Here is a 25,004-nt window from a genome sequence, read left to right on the forward strand (position 1 = left end):
ACCACTCTCAAACGGTGCCAGTAAATATAAAACAGCAGCCATCAGCTGGTTAGCTTATCACAACAACTAGCGTGGCTCTGTCCGAAGGTCACAAAAACAACCTATTGTTAGATTGTATTGTTAGGGGGGTTGTGTGCTGGACTATTTCTTGATTTGGCACTTTAAATTCCTGAAGTCTCCAGCCCTAGTCTTTATGCTCATCTGTTGACCGTATCTGTACAAAGAAGTATGACATTTGGCAGTTAGTTTCACATTAGTATGTGTCAAACGTTTCTATGTTTTAGCATTTGTTAGTGTGACACCACTGGATTTATTCAAGGAGACCTCGTGGCAATTCCAGCTGGAATATCCACCTGGATATTTTTTACAAGTTGGGACCTCCAAAACAGTGTAGTGGCAACGAAACAGGTATTTTAAGCTGAAACATGATCTTCTCCTAACCCTAACTAAGTGATTTTTGACTACATTTTAAGCACACGACATATCCGTCATCTGCAGAAAAGTACATTGCCAACATTTACTCTTGCTTACAGTTGAAGTACAATGCTTGGAAACACATTGCAATAAATTGATAACCGCTTTTACTATAACTCTCAGCCACTCTCAACTCTCTGCTGTAAAATACTCGGGTGAACCTAAGGTCACAATGAATTACAAATTTGAAAAGAACAACACAAGCGAAAACTCGAGGTATGATGAAATCAATTGGTTTTCCACAGTTACTGACAGCCTCCATAGCGCAAAGAAATAAGGTTATGTACTCACATAACAGCCCTAAATAGACCAGAACGTCCCTGCTAACGTCATCTTTTGTAAAAACAAGGAGGATTATGGGACTATGTAAGATATTATCCCAGAGGACTGTACAATCACCCAATGAGTGTTGCCAGATCATACAATAAACATTGGGTATCAATGCAAGCAATGTGTGTGGGAGTTTTCTTTCATGTATGTTTAAACAATGCCTCACAGCCTAATCAGTGAAAACAGTTGACTCTCAAATGTACCAGCCTGGACAAAACAATAGGATGGCTATATTCACCCCAAGAAAGGAAATGTAGCAACAGCCTTTAAATGGATCAGGCAGGTTGTGTTGTATTTATACCTTCACATGGTTAATATTAGTCGATATGTGGAATAATGATGGCAGCAGAGCAAAAGCCGACACCTTGTGACTGGATTGGCGTCCTCCAGGCACACAGTAAAGCCTGTAGCAAGGTAGGCTATGTTCGTGTCACAAAATATAAAACCTCATTACTGTTAAAACCAGGTTCTGTGATACAACAAGAATACAAATATGTAGCACATACCACTGCATAAAACAGTCGGTGCTCGAAGCAGCTGTGACACCAGGACATGTTGCTGGTGCCACCACTTTTCTCTCTGCTCATTGAAAATCTTAGAGAGGCGGGCCTATGTGTCCAGCAGTGACACGTGCAAATATATATTAGTGTTTCCCACACATAGACTTTACTTTCTTTTATTAAAAAGAAAATATATAAATAATCTAGAAAAGCACTCATTAGATCCCATACCTCCCCCAAGGCCCCTGGATCCGTCCCTTTATGCGGATCTTCACCAAGGTTCGTGTGGTCTGTTTTGGGCCGAGAGCCATCCCCCACCCAAGTTTTGTGGAAAACCCTTCATTAGATTTTGAGTAATCCTGCTGGCAAACCAAATAAATTTTGCCCAGGTGAACTAAATTCTTGTCAACTGCAGTCTCACAGCTTGAATGGAAAGTACTTGACACCTGCCCTAACCCAAAAACTACAAAATTCTTCAAACAGGACCATGAAAATACAGCTAAACTCTCATATCCTGCATCCCTAACATCTCCCTACGCCATCTGCTGAAAGGCAGACAAAGAAAGGGGTGAATATAAACCTCACCATGCTTTATCTTTAAAGTCATTAGAAGATTTTGCACTCAGGAGCCCGACTTCAGTGGCCATAGATCAACTGCGTGCAGTAGTCCTCCCTTGTTTCTCCTATCTTACTGATCACATCAGATCAGCATGCCGGAGTGTTTGCGCCTGGCTGGCTGGGTGGGCAGACTTCCCACATGTCTCCAGTGATGCCCTGGCACCTGATCAATCACCCGAGGCAACTCTTTGGGGACCCATCGGAGAAGAAGGGAGGGACGACGGAGCCGGGAGGAAACCGGTGGAGTGAGGGTGTCTCGTTTGCATGCCGGATGGCGGGCAATGCATCAAAAGATGACAGCTATCCCATTCTTCTTTAAATAAGAGTGGTGAGACTCAGGCTGGCTGTGCCTTAACTTTAATCATTCATCTAAATAACTGTTTCAGAAGTCTGCTACCAGAGGGGGCCGCAGCTCCAGGCAGGCTGCCATGGGCGTGGGTGAATATGAAAACTGACGTTGCGCTTCTGGATTTCTCATTTGTAAACGTGTAAACATATATTTGACTCAGATTGCAAAAGCACAAAGGCGCTTGTCCTCATCACCCACATCTACTCCCCTCTTCTCCCTCTCTGTCTCTCATAGATTTATGTATTGAAAGACTTTGAAATTCACTGAGGTTAGACTAAGCAAGAGAGGTTCGGCGGAGGTGCAGGGTACTCAGGCTCTGGCAGCATGAGCGACGTGTTGAGCAGCTAAGTGACAGTGATTGATGCCCTCTGTGTTTCACGACTTATCAAGCGCATATACACAGCGACTCGTCAAACAGATAAACAGCAGAAAGATAAATAAAGAATCAAATAAACACGAGGGACTGGCAAGGAAGGGGGGTGGGGGTGGGGGGGCAACAAACTATCTGCATAATGAATAGACGAGATGGAAAGGAGGAGGGAGAAGAGAGGCAGAGATTCCCAGCGGGTGAAACTGAGCCTGGGAGACGTCAGTCTGGGAGGGATGCAGGGACACATGGGTCTGTGACGACTCCGACAAGTCAACCAGGCGGCAAAATAAAGCCCCGCTTCCTCAGATTTGTTTCCAGTGCTCATCAGTAGGAGAGCTGGATGACGGATGGACTGGCGCTGGGCGCAACACGAGCGTGTCAAAGTTAGTCACCATAATAAAGACCTGTTCTTTTTCTTTCCACTCGCTTCCCTTCTTTCCAACCACCTGCAGTCCCAATGACTACCACCCATTTCATTTCTGTTTAATCCGCCTTTGTTTGTGCCTTCCTTCACCCCTCAATTCCTCCATGCATCCCTAATTCCATATCCCTTTTCATCCCTTTATTTTTCTCATTTCTTCCCCCATTAGCTGTTTCTTTTACTCTTCTGTGTCTTAATCGATCTACCCATAACGTGACAAGAATTACGACCAGATCTGGATTTTTCCTTCCTTACCTCCTCATTCCTTCTTCATCCATCTCTCAAGCCTATCTTTATTTCCTACGTCTGTCTTTGTCCATCCTTTCATCCATCCATCTGACATGACATTGATGGAATAACTGGACCTCATCCTGGTGCTTAATTCCCTCTTCCCTTCCCAAATTTTCATATGTCTCATATGAAGAACATCCCCATGTTCTGGCTTCATCCCTTCCTTTTTTCCTCCCCAAATCTGTCCATCCGCCCATCCAACGTGACCACGTCCTAAATCATGACATGTTTCTTTATTCCTTCCGGAGTTTTTCATCCTTAATCCAGTACCTCCAGTATTTTTTTCATTTCCTCATTTTTCTTCCCTTCATGCCATTTCTCCATCCTTCAATCCATCAACATCCATCACCTTTTTTTCCTACTTCCTTTTCTCTCCTGTTTCTTTCTTCCCTCCTTAAGTCCTTCCATGTCTTCATATCTCTATCCATCCACCAATCCATGATTCCAGGACTTAAATAGTGACTGGGTCCTGATGCCTCTTTCTCTACTTCATTAAATTTTTTTCGGTCTGTCCATGCATTCTTCCTTTATTTCCTTCTTTTTTATCATTTCATTTATCCATGACAAGAAAACATTTCTCCGATATTTTCTTTCTTAATACCCTCCATTTATCATTTCTGCCTAATTTTTCAAACTAACTTTAATTCCCTCCTGTCTTGTATCCTTTCACATTCCCATCCTTGAATGGATTCTAGCTCCCTTTATTCATCCCCCAGACTTCTTAAATCTCTCCTCCCTTCCTCCTTTTTTCCTTCATCCCTACATTCATTTGCCAACCCATCCACGAAACCAAGACCAAAGTGTAACTACCTCCTGATCCTTCCTTCTTTCCATAATTTCTTAAATCCATCTTCTTTAATTCATCCCTCATTTATTTCTCTCTTCATTCAAGTTCATCCCTGACTAAGAATTACAACTTGTCTCTGATCGTTTCTTCCTTAACTTCCCTCATCCTTTGACCTTTCTTACATCTTTCATTTCTTCCTTTATTTTCTCACCTCTCCATCCTTCTTGCTTCATTTCCTCTCTCCAAGTGTCCTTTTATTTCTTCACAGTTCCATGATTATGACATGACCACTGTTAAGGCTACCTCCGGATACCTTCCGCTGTTTTTCTGTCTGACACTTTTTCATCCTTTTTCCTTTCCCATCACTTTCTCTCTTCATTCCCTCATCTTCCCCTTTTCCCCCCACTCCCTTAGTTTCCAACATGCATCCATCCATTTGTCCCTCCAACCATCCATGTCCTCATGACCAGAACTGCAACCAGCTCCAGATACTTTTCTCCTTTATTTCCTCAATCCTTCGTCCTTAATTCCATCCCCCCATTCATCCGTCCTCTCCACTTTCTTTTCATCCTGCTGCCAGAGCCCAAGCCTCCCACTCTCTCTCACTGGTTTGGGAGTCGGTCCACTTTTGGGATGTAATAACGTGATTAGACAAAGATGAAAAGCCTAAGCGATTCCATGTCTGCTCCCCCCCCTGCTGTTAAGGATGCTCTCGTGCATTTGGGGTGTAAGCCATGTGGGGCTGAGCAGGGCTTGGCGGGGGCAAAGCCCAAACCTGCGAGGGGATACGTGGCCCTCTGGCTTGGGGCAGACCTGTCTTCACCGGGGCTGATGGCAGAGTTAATTGGAGAGAAAACAGTGGGAGGTTCTGATGAATAAAACCCCTCAGAGATGCTGGCAGCAGGGCACGGCGACATTCCCCTGTTCATTTCAAGGTTATGCACACACACACACACACACACACACACACACACAGAAACACACACCTGCTGCTGAGGCTGAAGGCTCCTCTGGTATTATTTGCATAGAACGCACAAGATTAGCTCCAGCACAGCTTTTTTCTGGATGAGTAATTTGATTAAAAGGAACTGAAAATGAAACGTTAGATACAATAGATAGGACAACATGCACACATTCCAGCACACAATGTATAGCACATTTTCTCCTCTACTGCCTTTTGGATGCCTTTGCCAGTGTATAAATCACCCGGCTTCAAGGACACAGCGTTGGGACCCCTAACTGGGATCTTTCACATCCACCATCTGGACGCAGAAAACCAGAGTGCTGACCAGCGGCCCTGCTCTCATTCTGCTCCTCAGGACGAGCCGCAAGATGGGGGTCGTGTGTATACGGTAGATAGAAACCTAATCAATCCAACGACTGCTTAGTGCGTACTGTACTTCATAGAAAATCCTCTCTGGAGACTGAAGGAGTGGAATAAAGCAGTAATGATAGTTTGAGAGGGAAAATGAGCGAGAGAGGCGAAGGCCGGTGTGGACAAAAACGAAGAAAGAGAAGCTGTCAGTGTCTCTGCTCATCCAGAACTGTCCGAAGTATTCATTCACACGCTCCCTCCCTCTGTCTTTCCTCTCTGCTCGCCCTCCTCCAGAGATGGTGTCCTTCCTTCATTCGACTTGGTTTCACACTCCGAGACCCAATATCGAGTAGATATGAAGAGAAATGAGAAACACGGGATTGTCTTTCCACAGACAGTCGTGTCCGCTGAAGTTATTTGTGTCATGCTCTCCACCGCTCTAAGTAGGCCTGTATCACTCTGTGCCTGCCTGCCTGCCTGCCTGCCTGCCGTCTTTCCATCAGCCTGCACACATTACTGAGGACGGCCGTATTCCTCTTTTTCCTCTTCCCGCTCTACCAAATCGTTTTGCTTTAGCTCAGGTCATCTCATCTGCAGGGTGCTGCCTGGTGGCTGAACACTTGGTCACTGTCAACACCCAGATGTGCGCACACACACACACACACACGCACACACACACACGGAGGCACGCACACATCATCTCTGACCACAGCTGCCCACATGCATGCATAAAAACGGACACACCTGTGTGTGCACCCTATTGAGAGATGCTTACAAGACTCACATCTGGTGTTTATGCTGATGTCAAGTTTATGCAAATAAAGCAGCAACTAATTATTGTTTTCATAAGTAAAAGACATCATGAAGTAATTAAAAATAGCGTTTTACAATCTCCTCAAGCACAAGATGGTGTCATCAATGTCATGTTTTGTCTGACCAAAACTTAAAAATATATTTGCTTTATTATCACCTAAGACAAACAGAATGCTGCAGCTCTTCAAAACTGGAGGCTGGAATGAGTAAAAAAAAAATCACAAAAATGACAAATCGATTGTCAACCGATTGCTGATTATTGATCTAGCAATCAACTATTTTTTTCAGCGTGAGATTCAAATCCAATAGTGCTTGCTAATTGAATGCAGAGAGATGTTAAATTACATTTGGTTATGAAAAAAATGTTATCGTGTGTACCAGGTAGTATATTTTTACACTTACAAATAAATGTGTCATTGTTCCTGTTTGACAAAGAGAGAGACACTCCCACGGGAGAACCCACACATGTGCACAATGAATGGGCTGTGCATTGTCCATTTCAGACCATTGCTGTACGAACAGTCTGAAACGCTCTTGAGGAAGGTCCAGAGGGACCGAAACAGCAGTAAAATTAATAAATTATAATGCTGAGCAACAGCAGTGTGATGGATTTTCTTTTTTCAAGACTGACGTGACACTTTCCAACACACCTCCATTTACAGACAAGCAGTTTCTAAGTTACGTCATATTTATAAACAGCATCCCCTTCATACTCATCAGCCATATAGATATGCACATATCTAAGCTAATATTCACTAGAATACTGGCCAGCACTGTGAAAATATGTGAAAACAGCTAACTTGTTTAGTTCTTTTATTTTCAGCCATAACTGGAACTGACATTAGTGAAAGTGTTTTTCATCAGTGAAGCATCAAACACGCATTGAAGATGAATTAGATGTATATACTTTGAAATAACATTGCGAGAATAGACAATTAAATTATATGTAGGCTGATGCAGAGGTTTTCTACCTGGAGGCAAACAAACATTGTGTTTTCAGTAAATTTGAGTTTAAAAGTCCAATCATCTGAGTGTTTGCTTCTTGCCTCATCTTACTTATTTATCTTTTTATTTATTTTTTGCAAAGAAAGCAATCAGCTAGGAAAGTACAATGTTCTCAAAAACACGGACAAACCTTAAAAAAAAACAGCATGTAGGAATACACTGGATTTATCCTTTAAACAGACTGCCTGGTAAGATGACGCTTGATCAATCCTCATCTCTCATTTACAATAAAGTCTGATTGTCACATTAGCCGACTTAAGCTTCTGCAAAAAAGAAAACCTCTTGCAGTGTTTCTCGGGCACAAGCAACCTGTAGCAGAAGATTTGTTTAAAGGAAAATTGTGGCACTGCTGCGATAGCTACATTTGTATTACTGACCCGCTCTCGTTCACACAGCTTGTGTTGATTCAACGGCGATAAAAAGCTCTGGACAGACCGAGACTTGTGACTAATAGTCCAGCAGGATCTGTGGTTCAATTACGGCGTGGGGCAGCTCTCCTCTGTCCCTGGGCTAGATGCTTTACTGGAATAGCTTCAGTTAACACACACACACAGACACACACACACACACAAACATAGCCTTTATAAATGTGATGTCACTGACCAGAGGATATCAACACTGATACATTTCTCTGCCTCGTTTTTTTTCCTTAAAGATATGTCCAGAAGAAATGTATCGGAAGATTGGATATTGGCACTATCTAAATGAATGTTTGCAGGCCCGGGGGGAGGCGAGGCTCACTGCACCGTCTGGGTCTTTAAAAAAATCAGAGGACAGCTGATGAAAAGCTTGGCTGAAGCAGTTTAGCCACAATGAGCACGAAAACACAGGAAATGAATAGTGACCTATGAAGTCAGTCCCAGCACTTTCACAGAACTCTTCTGACAGTCAGTGGGTGGAAAGCTTAACCATTTTCAGCTGAACACACAGTTTTGCTCGGACGGCACACTGGTCTTTTTGTAAGTTTTGAATCCACAAACTCGTAATGTGCATCTTAAGCAAACAAACTTGGTTTACAGAGAGATGTCAAAGATACTCTGGTCTGTGCAGCACAGCTTCAGTTTGGACAATATGCACTTAAAAGGCGAAACAGCTTATATCAACAGAACCAGCTCGGCCTTGGCATTCAAAGTAGCAAAAAAAAAAAAAAAAAAAAAAATAGATAGATGCAACAAAAGCGGGACTAGAAATCTCTTCAGCTCCCCCACTGGTCCTACCAGACCTACGGTGACAAAACTGAACTGACTGGCGCGCGCACGCACACACAAACGCCCACACGGCGTAAACACAAGACGGGTCTAAGGATCTGGCGTGTTTCCAGAGCAGATGGGTGGGTTGGGTAGAGGAATGGGGTGGGCCTGGTGGGTGGGGGGTGCAGGAGAGCGCCAATCTGTCATTTCTAACAAGCCAGGAGACTTGGAGCCAGGGCAGGTCACAGACACGACACACACACACACACACACACAGACACACACACACTCCTCGTCCTTACGCAGGCTTCACATTCCAACTGTGGCATTCCTGCTAATTAGAACACAAATTAATGATCCAAGCAAGTGAGACAGGCTGACTCTCCCTCCCTCCAGGACAACATTTAGCCTTCCTACCGGTCGCATCTTCCTCTGCGTTGGCTTCTCATTCTTATTCCTCTTCTCCTTCGTTTTGTCTTTATTTTCAATACTTTTTCCATGTGTCTCTTTCGCCCTTCACCTCCTCCAAACAATACCAGACTTCCACCGAGGAAACCGGCGTTTGTGTCATCTGTGTAACCAAAAGTCAACATTGACTTGTTTTGACGTATGTAATCTATTAGTGTTGTTACCTAAACCTAACCAAACCTTGTTATGGGATTCTATGATGACGGAGGTCACCTGTGAAAATGTACTCTTCACAGAAGTTAATGTAGAGGACTGGCATGTACTCTCTGTATTTAGCTGATCCGACAACAGACTGAGACTTCGGGAAAAAAAAGGTGAAGTAAAAGTCAAAAGCCTCTCTTTTATCATATCAGTTTTTTTTAAAAATCTTTTTATTAAACCGTTGCCATGCTGATAAAGGACCAACCAGGGACACACTCATCTGTGTAATGACTTAACCGTCTGCTTACATGAAGTTGGCAGTGAACAGTCACTCTGCATCTCTTATCTCTTTCAACGAGCTACTCGACTTAGTCTCATCGTTTAGTGACGTTATTTGCACACAGACTGAGGCAACTAGGCTCAGCTGCTCTAAATAGCACTTAGACAGGGATTGTCAGACAGATGCGATAACGTCAGGGTTGTTATTTTGTTATCCCCCCACAAAAACTGCAAAATAATCAACCGCAGATACGTGTTCGGATGGGGCGACTGTCGACTGTGACCCAAACGTCTCTGCTTTCACTTTCAATGCAAATGTGTTCAATTTAATGTGCCTGCTGCTGCGTGAACACCACGAGTAAAGCTCGCTCCGCATCCTTTGTCTGTCTTACATTATTTTCCTCTCAGCATTAGTGCGAAATTATCAGTGCATAGCTCGAAGAAACAGTGAAAAATGGGGAGTGTAACTTGCAGAACAAGTTCCGGTAGTTCCCTTCAGAGCAGCACTGCTGAATAAATTGCTTGTTCTGTGATTGTATCTGTTATTCTTTCAGTGAGAACAGTGATAAATTCTGGGGCAGAGTCACAGAACAACCACAACAACAACAACAATAACAACAAACTCAATCTGGCAGTGCTCTTCAGCGGTCCAGGACACCTTGCCCACAATGCATCAGTGGTAGGGACTGACCTTGAGTGCTAGGCATTAAGGTCAGGAGGCATCATTAGTCCTGCTTCCCCACTGCAAGGCTAAGAATAGGAACACCAGCACAATCACTCACTCATCATCTCCATATATCTTTCCCTCCCTGCTGTTTTTTTTTTTGTCCTTGAGTTCATTATTTTTGGTCGGGGTTTTCAAACAGTATCCAACTGGAGCACATGTGGGATTAAGTGTGCAGAAGAGCAGCTCTGAATTAAACTCTGAACGCCATCGCCACTTCCAAATATAAGTGAGACGTGTATCTAATGTCTCTCTTTGCTTTAAGAATTAAACTAACCAAAAATTACAATACAAATGATTTTCCATTTACTGTCTCTCTGGCACATGATATTACATGTAAAGGTGTATCTTTCTAGCATTGCTGCATGCACCGTACACCAGCTGTTACAATTAGTCTCCACATGCCACAAAAAAAGGTGCCCGAGGTAGTTTTGTCAGGGACTGAAGTATGACTGCTTTGATTTAATGAAATAAATAAATAAATAAATAAATAAATAAATAAATAAATAAATAAATAAATAAATAAATAAATAAATAAATAAATAAATGCACCCCGCTCGTTTGAGTAAAGTGTGTTGGAAAATAACACCTTCCATGACGGGGTAAGAACATGTTTTTTTTAAACACGCACAAATCACCTGCTGCTAACAGTCCACACCCTCCATCACTGCTTCCTTCACTTCAGTCTCAGTTGGGGCTCTGGCTCACAATCAATACCTTTCACCGCTAAGCCAATCTGCAATAATAAAGGCATTACAGACAGGGGAAAATAACACCAAATCTTATTAAATATAGAAGATGGTTTCTTCCCATCAATGTCTTCCTGTCTGTTGTTGCCTAGGCGAGCAAGGAGGCTCACCATTGGACAGATCGCAGCGGTTGGCTTGATCCCTAAATGTTCTGGGATGATGAGCAGGCTCAGTATCAGGCCCGCTATTGTGGGTTACAGGTAGAGTTTGGAGCTTAGCATTCTGCTCAACTCTCCCACCAGCCATGTATATTTCACAGGATTGTCTTTTATATTCAGTCTGTGGCTCAGTGGAGCACTCATCTTTATTTCATTTTGTGGCATTTTTTAATTTTAGCTGAGATTTTTTCTTTTTTTCTTTTTTGCACCCTCCTCCTCCTCCTCCTCCTTCCTCACTCCCTCCATCCTTCCTGACAACACCCTCTGCTGACTGAATCAGTAATGACATTATGCATCTTGCGCTCTGAAGCTCTTGGCAAAGCAAACACTAACTTCTAGCAATCTGATTTGTGCCCTAACCACACCAGGGCTGAAAATAGCGATATGACACCTTTGTCCTTCTCTGTAAATGACCAATCCAGCCACATTCACAGTCACAAATGCAAGTTAGAAATGACACTCAATTTGGTAAACTGTAGAAAAAGGTGATGTGGGGTTGGTTTCCAATGCAATTTAATCTGGTAAATAGTTTGGGGTGTATTTGCTGAGTTCTACATCTCTCCTCTCACCAACATAGTGGAGCTAAATGGAGGTTAGTTTATATTCTCAATACAGCTGAAAACATTTCTTTGGCTTACAGAAAAATACAGCAACAACTTTGCATTACTTATACCAACATGGGCAACTGGGAAAATATCTTGTGGAAGAAAGATAATTTGAAATAAGTGTTAACGGTTCTCTTAAAAGCTGAAAATCTGGAGTGTTGAGACCAGCGATGGAATAAATGTAAATCGTTGAAAGAAGACATCTAAAACAATAAGAGAACGATCAACAAAACTGACAATAAAGGCACCAAATGGCCTTCTTCACACTGCAAACACTACATATTAGAACATTTTGTGATTATTTTTGGTGCATTAATAAAGCATTTTGATCCTGAAGAACAGATTGCTGTCTCTGAACCTCAAACATATGAAGCGAAAAAACCTTTCCAGCTGTGTCAGAGTGACGAGGAAGAGACAAAGTTGATCACGACAGTTGACTACTTTGGCAACAGGGTTTGTTTGTTTGCTGATAATTGAAAACTAAACTGAAATGGAGCCTTCTCGGTCGTGCCAGAATGAATAGATATCAACACAAAGTCACTACTGTGCGTGTAAGCTGCTGTATTTATTTATCGTGCCAAAACGGAGTTTGTGGAATTCTGCTAAATTAAATGCAGAAATCTGGACCTTTTCCTTTGATGCTGAGAAGAAACTAACTAACTAACTAACTTCTGTCTGCTGGCTCCTTCTAAACCTTTAAGTTAAGTATGAATCAACATCCATTAGGGTTCAACTGATATGTTTTTTAGGTTTTTTTTGGAATGGCTGACTCCAAAACCGATACGTGTAACAGATACCAATTTGTTACTCAAGTACTGCACTTAAATACAATTTCAAAGTTCTTTACTTGAGTATTTACATTTTCTGTTACTTTATACTTCCCCTCCACTACATTTATTCAACAACTTCAGTCACTAGTCACTTTGTAGATGCGGGTAATTCAGTGTTGATAGGCTCATTGAAACCACTTATTGACAAGCTTATTCACAGACCTCAAAGAATACTTTCTCTCATGTCTTCTTTTACTACATTAATTGGTGAGCTGGTTCTTAAATAAAAAAACAAACAAAACAAAAACAAATGAAAAAGTGATGAGTCAAATTCAAAAGTATCACTTTTACAGAAGGCAATGAGGAATTTGAACATCAGGTATTTGAAAATCCTGAATATAAAGTGGGTTGCCAACATTAAAAAAAACAAAAACGCATGTAGCTCAAAATCAATCAAAACAAAACCGAGGGTCAGGATCGTTCACGGACAAGTAGAACTTATCTCTTAGCAGCCTTAATCACTCAATATCACTGTCTTTTTAACAGTTACTCATGAAACATTTTTTAATGGTTTCCAAACTGATCCCAACCATCACACCTACCCCTTCACTGACTTCATGATGAGCTTGTATTGCAGATTTATCATACTGCGTTATATCACTCAGTGAGCTGCCTGCCAAATAACTCTCCGGCTCTTTCTGACGGCTAAAAATATATAAAAATTCAAGCTGTAGATCAAATCCACCACTGCCATGTACGTGTAGAAAAACATCTGAGCCTTAAAGGATTGACAACTATTTATCGCGCATGACATTCAGTCTCATCTACAAAAACAAGTGTGAAATTATTTGGCAACAGACCCGTAATCTCCTTTTCTACAACGAAAAAGAAGACACTGGGGTTTGACATCTCAATGAAGAACAGGAATGAAATCATTAACTGAACCATTTGGCAACAGAATCCAATCTTTGCTAACATCAGATGTGGTAAATGAAAATGGGAGGGTGTGTTGATATCGCAACAAAGAACATTTGTTATCGCAGATGAAAATCAGTTCTTACCAAAATAGAAATCATTGTCGATGCAATGTGCATAAAGACACCAAGAGGTGTTTGGTGCAGCAGTTTTTTCGCTGGTGGGAGGGGTTCAGAAAAAAAACCACATTAAATCTAAAGCTTTTTTTTGTGTGATCTATGTGCTGTAAAAGATAATAACTGGAGCAGGTAGAGCATCTGATATAAAAATGCAGAAAATGGCGGGGGTGGAATGTGAATTACAGAATTGATATGGGTGACACGGGGAGGGCTCGTGGGAAGCACTGACCTCGTGGATTAAACATCGGAGAAAATTACAACAAACATTTATCAGCAACACTCATTTGTAAATCTCATTTTAATCTCTGTGTGGCAATCTCCAAATAATGCACATCCAGTTAAATACAAATTGCTTTGGCCTGATGAGATTTTGTAAGACGTGATAAACCTTGAGGCACACAATAATGTGCGGGCAAAATTTGTGGACACATCATTTTTGATATTACTCTAAGGTTAAGTCGTCAAGTCGATCTCAAGAATGATGTTCTGCTGGTGAACTATGCCATAAATTCTGCCTCTCCAAGTGAGGATTTACTCATTCAAGGTCCACACGGGGTATTTGATACCGGACTACTGCACAGGTACTTATATAATGTTGTATGTTTTTTTTTTTTTTTTTTTTAACCTTTGGGCAGTTCTATTTTACAAGGCAACAGGGTAGTCAATCTCTCACAGATATCTTTTTAATCTTTTTCTTTCTGTCCTTGTGTCCGCATGTGTTTGATTTATGCAGCTCGGTGGGCCATCAGGACGCGTCGCTGGCCTCTCAATACTCTGCTGTCTGATGCTGCACGACATGAGAGCACGCCGGCCACCTTATCTCAACTACAAGAAAACACCCGACTGCAGAGCGATAGAGAAAGAAATCTAAAGGAAATTAATACCTGGAGAGCAGGAAGAGTTGGGTTAACACTTAAGAGTAGAACTGGCAGAAGTAGCAGTGGTGAGGGACGGTAGGGAGAACTAAACCAGACCATAGTGGCCCAATGAGGCTGTGGTGCCAATAATGTTTACCACTGTCACCATCTTTAAGATATTAGCATGCAATCATTCGCTAAACAGTAACAACAAACAGTAACAACAACCAGATTGATCTTGAGTGAGGATCGTGTGTACTAAATCTTATAGTAACCCATTCAGTCATTGTTGATATATTCAGTGTAAACAGATGGTTCTCAATTTTCCTCACCATGCGCCACCTCAAAAACTACTGTGCTCCAAGTACTACCATTATGACTGATGTGGACTCATACATCCCTACTGTTTTGTGACGTTTGCTGGTGCTTTGAATGCTTCAGCCCTGAGTACTCAAGCTCATTTCACTGTTGTCAACGTCCGTTTTCAATGGCGCTGCATGAAATGTTCTCCTGCTATGCAATTCTCACTCTAATAGTTCCTGTTTGGAGCCACAGTTGTTGTGATTTTGAAACTTGCATTTTACCTCACCCCTAAATCTTTTGCCATCACTGTTTGTTGTCAGTTTCAAAAGATACTTGGCAGGTAATTGGATGACCCATCTGTCAATCACCGTCTATCCCTGGCTAACTTCAACCAATCAGATCAACAGTGGGAGAGCACTATCACCAGCAGGACCGTTGGCAAATCAAACTCCTACCAGCCTGCCAGTCGTGAGCTGAGTTTCCAGAGTTTTCCACTGAGAAAGGCTCTCAGTTGCCATTTTTCGTTAGTTCGTTCTTTCTATTCAAACTCTTCAGTTCTGACTTAACAGCCACTAAAGCAGCTATGTTGTTTCTCTCGTTGGTTGTCACACCTAAGCCAAACATGTAGCTGCCTGTAGTTCCATAAAGGACACTGATTGGTTGAACACCTGCACGTTCGGCCCACATCATCACATATTCATGTGAATCGAGCTGTCTCTGATGGTAACACAACCCACATACTACATACACTTTCCACACAGCTGTCACCGCAAACTCGGCACAACCCACAGCCAGATTCAAGGGGCATGTGCACAGCTGCTCTCTGCACAGGCAGATGTTTGTGGGTACGTTTTTATTTTAGCGGCACATTTTCTCGTCTTGTCTGGTTGCTCATTTGGCTACCTGAAATGTAACACAAGACTTGTCTCCATGAAACATAATCCTCAAGGGAACAAGGAGACATAAGCTCGAAGGTTATTGTAGCTTGTGGTTCAAAGCTTTTCTGGTAAGTTGACATCATCCATCAATCATATTTAAACTGTTCTAGTCAAATACCGAATACATAAATTCTTCAGAGCAGATCTGTATCCTGTTGCAGGGAGACCCCACACAATTTAATTTCAGTTGGACTTAAAATTCAGTAGACATAAATATAGGACTTTAAAGTTTGATACAAAAAAAGAAAATGAAAGAAATACAGACGTCTGAAGTCCTGGGGTGTGTACAGGATGAGTCACATGGATCACAGAGTTCGGAAATTAACTTGATTCATTCAAGCGATTACTGTCTTTTCATCCCTAAACTGTAGTTAGCTGAACTTCATGCAGCCACTCATGCAGCGTATTTCACTACAGCAGACATGCACCGAGAGTTTAAGGTTGTACCGTTGCCAAGCTCTCTGGCCAAAGTCATGAGGAGAGGAAGAAGAGTTTGATCAGCACTCCTCGGCGGGTCCTTCAGGGGTTACACTGTTCTGCTGTTGTCCTGCTTGTTTATGCTGCATTACATTGTTCACACTCTCCTCAGCTGAACATACAGAAGCGCAGCGCTCTGCAGCGAGGTGTCCGGCCTCTCGCTGGTGGAACATATGTGTCTGTTCCCCCGTCTGTCCCTCTGTCTGTCACTTCCTAGCACTCATTCTCTGCCCGTTTCTGGTTAACACATTATGTCACTATCATGTCGCAACATGCAAGGTTGGGGTCTGGTCCAAGTGTCTGCCGAGGGGAGGGTGACATCTGGTGAGCGAAGTGAACTGAGGCTTCCGCAAACTGGTTCCATCTGAAGTCTTCGGACCGGGAAACATAGAGAGAAAGCACATTTTTGGGAGGATATGGATGTGTTTAATTTAGCTGTGATTCAGGGTGAGCGAGTGGATGGCAGTGCTAGCTATCTTTATTAAGGCCAGAGTCTGAGTCTGAGTCATAACCTGTTCCATCCAGTGGATTTAATTCAAAAGTGTGGAGTTTTTGTTGGATTGCCAGGGATTTAAAAACACTTTTTAAACATCTATATACTGATACTGAATATTTAAATGGTTTGAATACTGATTTTCTGCAGAGTCCACACACTCGAGCGAGTTGAATTGCACACATTACTTTTTAAAGGCCTAATCAAAAGAGAAAAAGTGTGACATTTAATGTTTACTACAGAGCAGCTGTTCTCAGATATTTGCCAAGAAAATTTTGATTACGTTCTCATGTTATCTTTTACTAAACATCCAAAGATATGACACCCTCAATGTCAAAATGTCAAAGTAAGAAATATCACCATCCTCGAGGTCAATAAGGTCTTCAAGGAGAAAAAGAAGAGATATTTCAATCTGCCTTAAAACTGTGATTCAGGCTTTTGCCGATTAGAAAAAAATATGGTGTTAAATCTTATTCTAGCCTAAACCTCACAATCTCCATTTGAAGTCTGGACCCCAGATATCTTTGCTGGCACCACATATCAATAGTTTTACTTAAAACATGTGGCACATTGGAATGATGGCACATATAAACATGAGCAGTGAGTGTGTGTGTGTGTGTGTGTGTGTGTGTGTGTGTGTGTGTGTGTGTGTGTGTGTGTTAGACTTTGTGCACTTTTTGTCCAATTTTTTTTTCATCTCAGCTGGTTTCAAATTCTGTGAAACTGACACCACAATGCAGTAAATAATTACATTGTTCCCGCTCTTGCCATGTATCGGTAATCTTAAAAACGCTGTATCATAAAATTATCATCACTGTGAATTGTATTGTATCACATTGTATCGCATCATATTGTGAGTTACTCTGTGATTTGCACCTTATTCTCAGTGCTGGCTTAAAGGTTGAGACAGAAAGTTTATTTATACTGAAAACAAACAAAGAAAAAGTTGTCATTTGTCTGATGAGGAAAGTCTCACACGACAAGACCACTAATCATTTTAAAGTAAATTAAAGGTTGTCACAATGCATTTAAGAGCAGCAGAAAAATCTTTTTTTGGAGAATATAATTATATGCATTGCATAACTACATTTTTTTCTTTCAGAAAATGTATTCCATGTATCTCCATTTAAACCAGAAACTAGCTGAAAAACAAATTCAAGATGTCTTCAATTAAGTTCTGACTAGTTGAACACCAACAGCCAATTAATTGTTGTTGCTGATTGATAGGCTTGTAAATGATCCCTCCACCGATCATTAGCTGAAGGTTTTAGGGCCACACCGGCTCCTCTAACAAACACAAACACACAGCGAGCCGTGTCAGACTGCAGTGAGTGAACAAAACGTACTCCTGCGAGGCTGCTCACATATTAGTAACTTCCTCACAGACAGCTACAGCCCCTCAATATGTAATTCCCTTGTCCAGACTCTGTAATAACATCAAAGGCATAAAGTGGTAACATACATGTCAAGGTCCACTAACACACGCCGACAGTTGAGCTCTGCATGAGAAACTATAATGAAATTTGCCAATGTGAGGGCAGTCGAGATGTGAGATGATTTTCTGATGTTGCCCACACAGCCTCGAGTTCAGTCTGCTCCACTCTCCTCTTCTTCCTTAGCCCTGACCTAGACTCCCTCCCCAGCAACCTCCTTTGGGCCAATTTGGACCAAGTTAAAGGAGGGAAAGTCTACCCTCGCCGCCTCCGCACGCACCAGTCCTTCCCTCTTGCCATCAATCTCCCCATCCCCCTTGCTTCTCTGTTGCTCAGGCTAATTAACTAAAAACCAAGCAGAGATTTTATATAATTCAGCAGTGAGAACTGCCATGTCTTGATCCAGAAACACCCGGAGAGAAACATGGTGACTGGAGCCAGAAAAGCACCAGCAAAAGAAAAAGGGAAAATAAAACGCAAATCTTGTCTCCACACAAGCGCGAGCTATCAGAGCACAAGGAAGCTGAGACTATGAAATTCTCCTCACATATTTTATTTCTTCCAGGGCTACATTTTAATCAGACACACTGGCAAAGTAGTTGCAGCCCGGGCATGACCGGTATCTAGCAGGGAGGGAGCAGGGGAGAGGAGAAAGGGTGGAAAGAGCATGCAATAGGAGAAATGGGGTGATGGAGCAAAAAGATAGAGGCTCGATTGTGAAGGTTTTGACAGACAGGTGGCAGGTGAGAGGGGTGTAAGATGAAAGACAGCGAGGGGGAGAAAGACAAAGAAATGGGCCAAGAGCAGTGTGAGGGATCTGTGACCAAATGGTTCTGCCGAGTGCTCGCTTCGCCACTGAAAATCTCCAGAACACTCTCCATTAAGCTCCAGTCCAGGAAACAATATATAAAGAAAAAGTTTCGACATGGGAAAACAGTCTGCGTGGAACAAATCCAAAAAAATAACAGCTTGTGCAAGCACACTGTCCTGCTTTCATCTCAATAATGCATCCCATGTAGCTGCTGGAATCCTGAAAGGACGGACACGGAAGCAAACAAGACGCCTTTATTACATGTCTTCTTTAAAAACAACAACATCACATCCCTGGGATTCTTCTATGTCGAGTGGATTTCTGCAGGATCTTTTATTTATTAAGATTGCCGAGGGTTCAGTGCACACCGAGGCTTAGCAAAGGGGTCACCATTCTCGCTGGGTTACCTACGTCTTTTTCCTCCCCTCTCACCCTGCCTCAGTTCTCCAATAAATTCAATGCATGTCTGAATTAATGCATTACAAGCCATGGTGGAGATATTAAAAAATGATAAAAACCAATCCCTCCTCCGCAATCCTGTCCGTGGCAGGGTCCTCACACCGAGCTGACCCTGAGCATTCCCTGCCGTCTGTGCCATGAGTTATGATATTTGGTGTCGCTTGGATTACACTTTAATATTTCATTACATGCACAAATCCTATTCTATATATCTCCCCCAGGTGTGTCACTATTAATCATAAGACGTTGTGAAAAACCCAAGGCTATCTAATACCTTCTTAACCAATGTGCGCTACTCTCATACACAAACACTGTGTACAGAGCAAATCATACAAGTGCGAGTGGAGAATATATAGACGTACACAAACCAACACAACCTGGCGTTTTTTCTTAGGATTCTGCAACAATTCAGTGCTCTGTGTGAGCCCGTGCTCAGTTCACATGCCTGTCTCTCGCATCGGTAAACACACGTGAACGCATCAGAATACACACTGCTAGATCAGATAGCAAAAGTATGAAGCCCAGCGTGCGGCTTCTCCCGGGGGGTGCTGAGACGAGGCAACACATTGACCACGGACAGCGGCGTTATGCCATAACTGGTGGCCCCCGCCGAGAGCTGAGCTCCTCATCATGCATGTATGAAACAAACACAGTGCCCATCATCAGGAGCCAAGCGTCCATTCTGATGTGATATATTTCCAAAGCTCGACTCTGCTCCTCGCAGCCAGGAAAAAGAGAGCGAGTGAGAGACGGCGAGAGAGAGATTAACACACTGCTCACATCACGAAGATGACTGGGGACCCCTCAAAGTGGAGCAACACCAGTAGAGCAATCCAAAGTAGGGCTGACCACTTCACACCCAGAGTCTCCCTCGCTGCTTTATTTATTAAGTCATGCAAAAGAGGACAACAACAACAAAACCCCAGTAGAGGTTCAGGCAAACCAACAGTCGAAATAATTACTGAAGGAAGAAAAAACAAAAAAACCACAGCTCAGAAAAAGCAGGGATTTCATTAAGAATAACTTGCAACTTTGATTTTTTCAGTGTGATTTTTTTCCCTGTGCCAATATGAGACCAAAGTTTCATTACTAAAGCAAAAAAACAATACTTTTTTAAGACAGCTTGATTTTCTGCAAAATATTTTTTTTTCTTTCAATGTACAAGACTTAAGTTCTCAAACATTAAATGCAATCTAACAAGACTGTAGATCTGCCGCCATGCTGGTGGCTCTGTGAGGCTGTTCCATGGATCAAAGAAGGGAAATCTGGATACAGCATTGGAGGTGGAGCCCAGTTCATGCCTATGAAAGCTCGTCAGTGATGCATGAAGCCAAAAGAGACTTGGTGCATCATAATATTTGCTTAAAGCACTTAACACTAAGTACAGATCAGGCTGACGGTAATGTGATTAGTTTCGTATTTGTTCATAAAGCAAAATGCTGTAAACTATTTCGAACTGATGAAGGCGCTAGATGAAAAGTGAAGGGATCACCAAAATTATCAAAATTCCTCCTGAGCAGGGGCATGAATGTCTGAGCCAACAACAATGCTGCTGCCATGCTACAAGTGTGCCCTGACATTTAAGAACTTTGACTGAATAAAATACAGTAGATCCCAGAAGCTGATTAAATTATTAATCTACAAATCTAAAAAGACTCTCAATCCTAATTTGAGTAAATTCAGATCAACAACACAGAACTGCTGAGGTTCTTTACCCTCCTGACTACAGTATCTCCTGCAAGGCACGTCAAATATTTTAAACAAAGAACACAAACATTTTGGTCTCGCACAGTTAGAGTCAACATTTAAATAGCGAGATGATGGATGAAGTTGTAGAGCTCCCCCCTTGCCCTTCTCTGTTCAGAGCATGGCGCAGTGATGGATGCCTGCACACTTAGCAGTCAGCATTACAGGGCCGTGATACACCCAGCTGTAATGTCCCTTTATCGGCTTCAACTAAGTGTTCATTTTCTCCGCTTTGCCATCACGGCTGCAGTACCTCCGCAGTAATTGCAGCGTACCAGATAAGCTCTTTGTCTATCCCTGAAACTAACTGATTAAATTATTAATCTACAAATCTAAAAAGACACTCAATGCTAATTTGAGTAAATTCAAGTCAGCAACACAGAACTGCTGAGGTTCAATACGCAGCCCTACTGACTACGGTATCTCCTGCAAGGCACGTCAAACATTTTAAACCAAGAACACAAACATTTTGATCTCACACAGTTAGAGTCAACATTTGAACAGTGAGATGATGAAGTTGTGGAGCTCCCCCCTTGCCCTTCTGTGTTCAGAACATGGCACAGTGATGGATGTCTGCACACTTAGCAGTCGGCATTACAGGGCCGTGACACACCCAGCTGTAATGTCCCTTTATCGGCTTCAGCTAAGTGTTCATTTTCTCCGCTGTGCCATCACGGCTGTAATACCTCCATGGTAATTGCAGCGTAATAGATAAGCTCTTTGTCTATCACACCTTGTTCGCGACAACATGAGCAATCAGGCACTTGTGTACGCCGCATTCCTTAATTTTACCTCCCGGCTGTATGTGAGTGTTGATGCCTGTGCTCAGGGACATTTCATTTTATCACTGCTCCATTCTTTGCGTGCACGTCTGTGTCACATATCTATGCAGCAAACAGATTACGAGTAATATTTTTGAATTGATTCCTTTTCAGGCGTTATCGTCTCCTCAGACATTCCCCCCCCCCTTTTTTTTTGCCCCGCACAACTCCTCTCAGGGAGCAATTTTCCATAAGGCTCGGTGAGTCACACACAGTATTGTTGTAATAATGGTAGCGCATCTATTGAGGTAGCTGAGGATGCATTAAAATGCTGTGTGAGTGTGTGTTCTGCAGTGTGGGCAGAGCTCAGTTCAAGACAGATCAGGTGTGGTTATCTTGACCTGGACCTCCATATGTGCTTTGCCCTTATCCTCCTTCCCTTCCCTTAACTCAGGTGGAGAGGAGAGAGAGAAAGGTAGAGGATACAGAGAAGCGCAGTGCAGGTAAGCAACGGATAATGATGCAAAAACTACAACAATGACATCCATGGAGTTTCACACACTTGCTTTCTACAGCCCAACAATCTCCACCATCACCACTTCCTCCGTCACCGTGTGAGCTGGCAAAGTCATAGAAAGCTGTGTCGGAGCCTGGACAGTGGATCAGGCCGTGAGATGTAAGACCCTCTTGGGGCTGAGGCAACAGCTGTGCACAGGCCCTCTTCCCCAGATTATCCTGGCAGTGAAACCCAGGCAGCATGGTCTGATGTGGAGCCCAGTGTTCTGCCTCTTTCTCTGTCAGGCGGTGTGTTCGCTGGAGCTCAAGAGCTAATTTTTCCAACAACAGGTCAGAGATATTTTCCACCTATGTTAAAGCTTGCATAGCGACTGGTGAAAGTCTATTCCCCCCCCTTACTCGGAGGCATCAGGGCGCGTTTTCTCACCATGAACTCACATTCAATTTCAGCGTTTGTCTGCAGAAAAGACGGCTGTCTTGTGCGGCCTCGCTTCGCGATGGTGCGCATTGCCGTAATGCAGAGAACAGCGTGGTTATGTGAGTCAGGCGTCACGTCGGTTAAATTCAGATGGACTGACCTCATACTGTACTCTACATGCCTTTTCACACATCATCTCAGCTGCTGCCTGAGGCGCGTTCATTCATTCTGTGGCAGAGATAACTGCTTTATATTTGTAGCTCTTTACTCAAATATAAAGTGCAGAGGGACTATTCACTATATTTTGACATAAATTTGGAGCCTAACAATCAATGATGAGTGCTTATTATGCCTCAATTAAAAGGTTTAATGTGAAGTACACCATCATAAACTCGTCAGCGGTGGAAAGTAACTATGTTCATTTAATCAAGCTCTACACTTGATGCACAGATGCACCTCACATTACTGTGTATGCTATATTTGTGCTCATTGCTTCATTACTCCTACATTCTACGGCATGTGTTGTACTTTTTACTTCACTATGTTTAATTGACAGCCATAGTTACTGGCTATGTTTCTGATTAAGTAATCATATACAGTAAACCAAATATGATGAACTGGGAATTCCAGCTATTCATACACCCTTTATAGGAAGTTTGTGAGCTTCCAATAAACAAAGAAGAAGGAGAAGAGTAAGAAGAAGAAGAAAGAGAAGAAGGAGGAGAAGAAGAAGAAGAAAAGAAGAAAAAGGAGATCCAAAAACCTTTTCCTCTGCTGTCTTTTAGTAAATTATTTTTTGTTAGATGAGTTATACAACATAATGTTATAATATAATGACATGCTGGGGAGGTTGTGGCAGATCGTTTTCTGAGTCAAGGGAACAGTCAGGGTTGGAGTCATAATCTGTGTTTCGTTGGGGACCCAGAAATAACCAACATTAGGGGCCGTCGCCAGCAGCGCCATTTTTTTTGCCGGTATGGTAGCTTGTCCATTTGTGATGCATGTTTGCGTATTATTCTACTGCACCAGTGTGGCTCGGATTCGACGTGTAGCCATTGTGACAGTCATTCACAAGAGAATATTTCTCGTAGTTCTTTTGGAATTTTTCTTTTCATTCATTATTAATGTAAATAACACTCATTGCATTGTGAAATTCATTATTTGTGATTTTACTGCTCTCATAGGAGCTCAGACTCATCCTAAAGTGCTACATATCAGCTTTATATTCATCAGCTCTGAGAGTTACACAGTCCCCACATCATGATATGACAGCCTTGACATTAGGCAGCACAGTTGGTGGCTTTAAAGCAAGTTTGGATACTAATTTGTCTTTCTAATAAAATGTGAGAAAAAAAAATAATTTGACGTTAAATTATTTTGATTATGCTTTGTATGTCTGGATTTTTAAAGTAACTACACAACTGTCAACTGTGCAAGCACAATCTGTGCTGCCACTTAAGTGCTCCAGTTTCCAGCATGTGTTCTGTTTCTTTCTTTCTTTTTTTTTTTTTCTTGCATATTTTTTTCACATTTTCCTCCCGTCACAGTTGAATGGGACTTGTTTTGATATGCAGGCACCGTGATTAGCTACAACCCTTATTTGGTTCCTCTGATTTCCAAATGACACACAGAACAAATCCACAGAGTTTTAATTCAGCCACGAAAGGTAGTAAATCACTTAACATGGAAACACATTTTGTTGTATCTGCCATCATGCTTTGAACTGTTACTATATGAAAGACATTCTGTTTACCATTTTATATTAACTTGTGCTTTCTGGAGCAGCAACGCAGCCCAGACGAGACAGGAGGGGACGCTTTTATTCAAGTTGTTTGCTTCTGCTTCTCTGATTTCCATATTTTTCTTTCCAACATTAAAGCTTTCTACCAATCGCCAACGTTATTTGCAGTTATGTGAAAAGCCCACCATCTGGCATTCACAACCTAGGCGATCCAAACCGAAGCAACACTCTTCTGACAGCTGGAGGCTAGTTTGTAAAATTAAACAGAAAAATTGACTTTATTTTTCACGCAATCCTCTGTTTTTACTGGGAATACCTTGTCCTGTTTAAAAAGCATTTATTTCAAAATAACTACGAAAAACAGCTAAGACCTCAGATAAATGGAGAGCAAATACCTCCGAAGACTGACAGACTGAAGAAAATTAGCAATGACATCAGTCATTCTACTGCACAGCTATGCAGAACAGGAGGTGATGCTACCAGAGTGAAGCCAATAGATCATTTAGTTACTTGTGAGTTTACCAGAAGCCCCATGTTTGTGTACACTGGGCCTCAATTACAGACCCGTGCCACTGTGGACATCATGATTTTGGTAATTAT

At 42.2% G+C, this 25,004-nt stretch overlaps 1 protein-coding gene across 8 annotated transcripts in view; it reads right to left on the minus strand.

Moving 5' to 3' along the window:
• LOC119021868 (neurexophilin-4) overlaps positions 1 to 25,004 on the minus strand; it is a 114,658-nt gene that overhangs the window by 13,316 nt on the left and 76,338 nt on the right. The window contains exon 1 of one of the 8 annotated variants that reach the window (XM_037102427.1): positions 10,714 to 10,731. The exons of 6 other annotated variants lie outside the window; for them this stretch is intronic. The gene's annotated coding sequence lies outside the window, so the exon portion shown is untranslated. Of the gene's footprint in view, positions 1 to 7,650; positions 7,773 to 10,713; positions 10,732 to 25,004 lie in introns of those variants that run through there. One more of the 8 variants, XM_037102426.1, reaches the window with a different exon arrangement.

This window comes from Acanthopagrus latus, chromosome 6, assembly GCF_904848185.1.
Source record: "Acanthopagrus latus isolate v.2019 chromosome 6, fAcaLat1.1, whole genome shotgun sequence".
Taxonomy (NCBI): domain Eukaryota; kingdom Metazoa; phylum Chordata; class Actinopteri; order Spariformes; family Sparidae; genus Acanthopagrus; species Acanthopagrus latus.